We start from the raw sequence: 7,102 nt of genomic DNA, 5'->3' as shown, positions 1-7,102 counted from the left end.
TAACATGAATTTCACTCTCTCTCTCTCTCTCTCTCCCCCCGTATATATATATATATATATATATATATATATATATATATTATATATATTGTATTTTCTTTTAAGCATTTTTGAAGGTGCGCCGCTACTTCGCGGATTTTCAGTTTCCGCGGGTGGTCTCGGTCCCCATTAACCGCGATAACCGAGGGTTCACTGTACTCCATAAAATTTACAAAAAGCGAGGTGAAACACTCAACCAGGGCTGCTTTTTTGAACATTTCTCGAGGGCCATGGCGAGCCATTTCAAAAAAGCTGCACAACTAACGTATAAAATATTGATAAATTTGCTCTGCCTGATGTGTGTGTCAAGTTTCACGAGTTGTCGTTCATATTTAGAACCTCATAATCAGCGTTGTTTTATTGCCAAACAGTGCAATGCCACTCCCACAACTTTTCACGAAAAAGGATGAATTTCGTATTGTGACATCCTCATGGCCGAAACAGTCCTCCGAGCATATATGAGGGTGACCTTGATGAGTTGCACGGAGAAAAACATCCAAGAAAATAACTTGTATTAGCTTTTACCAGTTGGTGGCGCTACTACTACGATGAAAAATAAGTTGGTAGATGTCTTCAGGGCTGAAGTATCCTCAAATGTGTACAACTTCGAGAAGATAGGATCATCTGAGTCATGTTGCCGGAGCTTTTGTTGCCACATGGTACAATCGGACTTTTCAGCACCGTAATAGCCACGCCTTTTGCCAAAACGTCACAAAACTCTGAAAAAGCTGAGTGAGCCTCAAACCAGACATACACATTCACTGACAAATATCCTGTGACACCAGATATATTAGAAGTCTTGTCTAATCAGCACACGTCTATCTAACTGCAATTTTAACATCTCGAGACACGACAGGATGAGTACACGATACGCATACCTCCATTTCTGAGTCTGTAAAGCCTGGAGGAGGCTGCTTCGATGTTTTAGTAGCATCATAAATTTATTGAATTAATTATACTTGAGGTTGGATTAGATTTTTACACATTTTAAGCCTTAGCCACCCAAAACAAAACATAAGCTCATGAATGAAATAAAACTAATTAATTTCGCCCATGCCAATTAATCTTCTGTAGACACGTGTTGTGACCAGTGTTGTTTTTGGCAGGCATTTTAGATTTTGTCCAAGTCATTTGGACAAAGTGCTGATTTGTTTACATCACATTTAGTCATCCCAATTCGTTATAGTTTTAGTCCAGTTTTAGTCAACGAAAACTAAAAAAAGGGTTTTAGTCCAGTTTTAATCGACGGAAACGCAAAAAAAGTTTTACCCTAGTTTTCGTCAATTTATTCACAAAGGTTTTAGTCCAAGCGGCACGGTGGCCCAACTGGTTAGCAGGATGGCCTCACAATATTGAGGTCGTAGGTACGATTCTGGCTCCGGCCTTCCTGCGTGGGTTTCCTCTGGGTAATTCGGTTTCCTCCCATATTCTTAAAACATGCATGGCAAGTTGCTTGGACACTCTAATTGCCCCTAGGCATGAGTGTGAGCGTGGATGGTTGTTCGTCTATGTATGCCCTGCGATTGGCTGGACACCAATTCAAGGGTGTACCTCGCCTACTGCCGAAGACAGCTGGGATCGGCTCCAACACCCCCCGCGACCCTAGTGAGGAGAAGCGGTACAGATAACGGATGGATGGATGGATGGATGGGTTTAAGTCCATTTGAGTTAAAACAAGGCATTCAAGGTTTCCACCCAATAACAAAGACTTTTGGATGGACTACAAAGGATTCTTCATTACAAACAGAAAAAAGTGGCAACAGTGGAATCAATGCTCACTGCTCCAAAATAAGCAGAGAAGCAAAACATTTTGTTGGGCAACTGTTGTGGCTTTATTTCACTAAAAGCAACATAAAATAATTTATGAACCACATGCTAACAATTTTGTCTCGTCAACGAAAAAAATTCATGTACATCACGTCATGTTTTCGTCATAAAAGAACCTCGTTTAGCTTGTCATCGTCATTAAAAAAGGGGCGTTAACGAAGTATTTTCGTCATAGTCATCAGTGACGAAAACAACACTGGTTGTGACTGATATTTCAGTCCCAGGTTGTCTCCTGAACACCACCAATTGGGCAAGGGAGCGCAGGAAAGCCTGGGGTCTTCTATTTTTACAGTATAGAAAGGCTAAATATCAAATTGAAACAGTGTTTTATATCATGAATATACAGGGTTGGTGCTGGTTCTGGTAGGGAAACCACAACATAAAGATGTCCTTAATTAGTCCCACAATGGGGATATTTGCAATATGGCATATGATGGCCTAACAGGGCCACCGCCCAGAAAAGAGTAACGCAGAACTTTGTAATACTGTCACTCCCTGACCAGTTCGTTGTTCCTGAAGAGCCAAACTTTGACTCAGACCCACAAATTTGAATTACAGATAGTGGACAATGGAGAACTCCCCCAGTCAGTCAGCATGTTCAACTTCCATAGAAACCTCAACATACATTTATTAGATTGCCAAACTAATTGGAAACTACATCACCAGAACACCACAAGTGGGCTCTGTTATTGTACTTAAAGATGCATCTTACAAACCTGTGTTCTCCAAGGCCAGCTGGTCCATAGTCTTAAGTTATTTCTTCGCCAACATCAATGTCTCGGAGCGCAAACAGACAGAGGTGTGGTCTGTCCTCTGTTGTCTTCTTCTTCATTTTACAGTTGGGGTGCATGTGGTCATCATTAACCAGTCTTCCCAGACTGCCATCTTCTTGAGCGGCATCAACACTTAAAATAGATTTAAAAAAAAAAAAACAATTATTCAATCAATGTCAGAAATTAATCTTTGAGACAATCTTGTGTACACAAAACATAAAAATAGGAAATCCACAATTTTTAAATCTTCTAAATCAAATCATACAAGAAATTTCTATTGGAATCAGACCCTATTAACAGCTTGTCTTTGAGACTTCATGGTCTATATTTTCATTTGTACAGATTCAACGCATGAATAAAAGTAATCACCGTATTTTCGCAGTCATAAGCAAACAAAGCGCCCTGTCAGTCGATGCGTCCATTAAATGGACAAAGTACCACTCACGTCCATCAGCCCTTGTCATCAACGAGCTGTTGGAAGTGCATGTTAGCACACCCTGCTGGGCAAAGAGTGAGTTGTCCATGCTTACAATCGACCGTGACAAATACACCATCTGACTATAATGTTTGGGTGATGGTGTTGGAAAAAGCTGGACAAAGGGCAGCTGTCCACAATGTTTTAGTCTGTCTTATCATTTATGTTATTGCAAGCAAGAAACGTCCCAGGTTTAGACAACAGACAAAAAGTCCAAAGCATAACAGCACATCTCTTTAAACAGCCATGCAAATCTCTCTAAACAGCTATGGGATTGTGGGTCTCTGCTCCCAGAATGCATTGCTTGAATTAGCTAAGGCTGAGTGGCTTTTGTATTATTTTCATTTTTTTTGGGTATATTGATGGCATGAGAGATACATGTTTGTGTTAATCTTATTTCTATGTTTCATTGTTTGCTTGTATGATGAGTTTTTTATTTTTTGTGTGTGGTGAGCAGCCAAGTCCCTCCCCTGACGTTGCTTTGTAGGCTATTGCCAATGCACCTAATATTGGCCTGAGCCATTGTCAGCTATTGTCAATAGAGACTTGGCGTCTGCTGCAACAATGGGGTGATTGCTCATGTTATTGGGGCATAGTAGGCTGCTATCGGCTGTGTCAGTGTGGGCAGCTCTGCCAAGTTCATGCTATGCTAACAGCAGCTGTGCTATCGTCTTGTCAGGCGGTGCGTCCAGTATATGTTACAAAGACAGAAATAGCGGCCTCAACAGGTGTTGCGCCCTTTGACACGGCGCGTCTTTTGGGTGCGAAAATACGGTATACATTTTTGCTTAGAGAATGATTTTTCCCCTAACACTTATGGGATGAGTATGTGTTTATTTTTTTAAATAAAAACAAAAATAAGATAACATCTCAATCTTTGCCTCACCTCCAAGTTTTTTCTTGCCGGCGGAAGTCAAACAAAAAGACAGTGCCTCTTCCATCCATCTTCCTGCGTTGAGATTTATCAGAATCTATCAATTTTCCTCTGTACTCCATAATAAAGAATAAAGTCATCTTTCCTGAAAGGGGCCTTGGTAAATACTCCTCGACCTAGTTAACAGGGAAATCAAGATAGCTTCGTCATATTTTTAAGCACACAAATAAGGAGTCATCATATTCATTTGGGCCACTATACAAATGTAGGGTGGTTTGAAACATTGCTTCTTGTGAGGGATAGAGCAGAGCCCTTCTTTATGATTTTAAAGGAACAGACCAGCCAAAATTCATTTTCCAGCATTGCATTAGCCAGTATGTATTAGGACTGAAAGTACAAATGTCAATGGCACCTGGTTACGTAAAAAAAAACTTTAAGATTATTTAGTTTCATAACAATGACATACACTGTATACACAGTCATATTGGATCGCATCACGTGATCTCTGTGACGTATAACGTGCTTTACACTAGACTATCAATATCGGACTTGTTCACCGGTCTATTGTGGTATAAAAATGCCGGAGGGCGTCATCAAGTACAGCCTTAATTTAGATAGAACTCCTACCATCAGGTTTCACGCTCACTGAAATAACTTGAAACTGACAAAAGAAAAGGTCAAGACACTCTTAATGTAAAACAACCACTTAAAAAACGATGTCAGCTTGGTTATCAGAAAACAATAATATATCTTAGCAAAAGCGTTAACATCATACCTTTAAATGAGTTTATATACTTCGCTTCTAACTCTGCAGTCTTGTCCAGACCCTTGACTGCATGTTCAATAGTATCCTGCTTTGGGGACTTCCTGCATCTCAGGGAAGGCATTGTTTATTCTATAAAGAAAAAAGACAGTTTTGTGTTGAGAATTATTAATACTATAGGCTAAATGGAGTTTTAACAATATCAGTGTAAGAAAAATAAATTATAAATTAAAAAAATATCAATCCCTCCATCCCAATTAACGATTTCAACCATAATAGTTTATATTGAAGTTTAAACAACAGACAGACAGATTTATGCAGTGTGACTACAAAAATCTTACCAAAATTGCATTCACAGTAACCTTTGCTTTAAGAATCATGTAATTAACCAGTGAACATCGTGTCTTACACAAAAATTAATGACAGAAATTATCATGGTACTTGCATTCTGTTGTTCTATAACAAAAGTGCAAGCTGTTAGCTCCGCAAAGCTAACGCAACAAGCTAGCGTCCCTCGTGCTCACATTCAATGCAAACCTGACCACCGGATGAAAATACGCGTCGGTTTAGTTCTTTAAATGAGTAAAAGCACCATGACGTTTTATAATTATTCAATGCTTAACTGGAGCTCGTCAATTATGTCGATGTAGGAGCACATGTTTGCTAGGCCAGTGTTGTAGGCCCACATCCATGGTGCTACTTTGTATAGTGTTTTCCACACAACTATCTCTAACCATGAACAAATGCACTCGAGGCATGTTTTGAATAAAAACAAACGAAAAACACTTACCTCTCCGTTTCAACAGCAGTTCGAACTTCGAAGTGGTGATATTCTCCAGCGTTAAGCACCTGCTCGAACTGCGAATAGGTCAAATTCAACAGCGTCTTTTTTCTGTCTTAATAAGGACGCGATGAGAGGAGGAGCGCTTGCCTTTTCGTCAGCACGCCCCGCGCGGGTGGTGCTGCTTTATCACTCTCTATCTGTGCCCGCCCGCCGGCATGTCGATAGAAAAATAATATTCCTCCAAACATTACTTTCATCTTCTTAATGTTTTGTAGTGAATTTAACAGGTTCACCACTTTTTTCAAATACACCAATGGAAAACAGGTCTTAATTGAGGAAACATACAAAGAGCGTCTCACAAACACCTTATGATGAGCAATGTAATTTGATCACGTTTTTTGTCACTGCCTGGACGTTGGGTTCACTGGCCTGGTGGCAGTGGCTTGTAGACACTGTCACTGAGTGGGAACGGATCTCAAGGTGGGTCAAACTAACCCAAGCAGTGGATCGGTCCGTTTTTTAAATTTATTAATTTTTTTATTTTATGTATTTATTTATTATTTAATACAAGGGCTTCGGCTCACTACCAGTGGGCGGGACCAAAGAATTTGGGTTTCCTTTGAGCTAGGAGGCAGTCAAAGGCAGTCCAATCCCCGGCAACATAAAGCGCCTAGCTCTGGGGACATGGAATGTCATTTCTCTGGTAGGGAATGAACCCGAGCTGGTGTGTGACTAGACCAGTGGTTCTCAATTATTTCCTGTCATGCCCCCCCTACCAAGAAGAAAACAATTCGCACCCCCCCCCACCACAATTTTTTTTTACATTTCGTACTAATGTACATGTTCTTTGCATATTAATGTTAGATTGTCAATAAAATATCTTACCTTAACAAAGCTAAATTGATAAAAAAAAATATCATTTTGAGAACGACTATTGTGAGGATCTCGAAACTCAGTACTCTGTGGTGCTAATATTGATGAGATGATAAATATGTTGAAGCCACAGAACAAAAAGATTAGATATTGTTTGGAAATTAATGACGTACATAACAAAGGAATATCAGCCTTGATTGGAGTACATTACTGCATTTAAATTTTTAATAAAAATGAAACAATTGATGTTATGACCACTATGAAGAATTTAAAAAAACAATATATAGGGATAATTATAGTTTTCATTTTGTTATGTTTAGTCTGTTCATGTTGCATTATTTTTATGACAAAGATGATGGTTAATCGTAGGTTTGTTGCCCAAATGTACCGTTACAACCTGATTAATGTTGAGAATGACGAACTCAAACTGGACACTAAAACGTAAAAACACATGGACTTCTTGCCCCTGTCCACACACGTGCACACACACACACACCATACACGAAGATCCGGGAGGTAAGGACGGCTGTCCTCTCCTACAACGAGGCAAGGGCCTCCACCAAGTCACCCCAGGGACAAGTTTTATTCCCTGATGGTCATCAAATTATGAGGATCTCATTCTACGCCGGAAGGGAGGAGGGGAATTTTTCCCTAATGTGAGGTTTTCGCTCCTCCACTGATGATCACACTGTTG

The 7,102-nt window shown here is 39.8% G+C and overlaps 1 long non-coding RNA gene across 1 annotated transcript; it reads right to left on the bottom strand.

Moving 5' to 3' along the window:
• Nucleotides 1-2,612: 2,612 nt before the first annotated feature.
• LOC148314151 (uncharacterized) lies at nucleotides 2,613-5,685 on the bottom strand. Its single transcript, XR_015841935.1, has 4 exons — nucleotides 5,542-5,685; nucleotides 4,764-4,883; nucleotides 4,001-4,164; nucleotides 2,613-2,771 (listed from the first exon to the last, which is right to left on the bottom strand). It is a non-coding gene; the product is annotated as an uncharacterized LOC148314151 (long non-coding RNA).
• Between the last annotated feature and the right edge of the window lie 1,417 nt (nucleotides 5,686-7,102).

This window comes from Idiotropiscis lumnitzeri, unplaced genomic scaffold (genome assembly GCF_059441095.1).
Source record: "Idiotropiscis lumnitzeri isolate Australia: NSW breed Sydney's pygmy pipehorse unplaced genomic scaffold, RoL_Ilum_1.0 HiC_scaffold_399, whole genome shotgun sequence".
NCBI lineage: Eukaryota > Metazoa > Chordata > Actinopteri > Syngnathiformes > Syngnathidae > Idiotropiscis > Idiotropiscis lumnitzeri.
The sequence above is the reverse complement of the archived record's forward strand: the minus strand, read 5'-3'. Positions and strand labels throughout refer to the sequence as shown.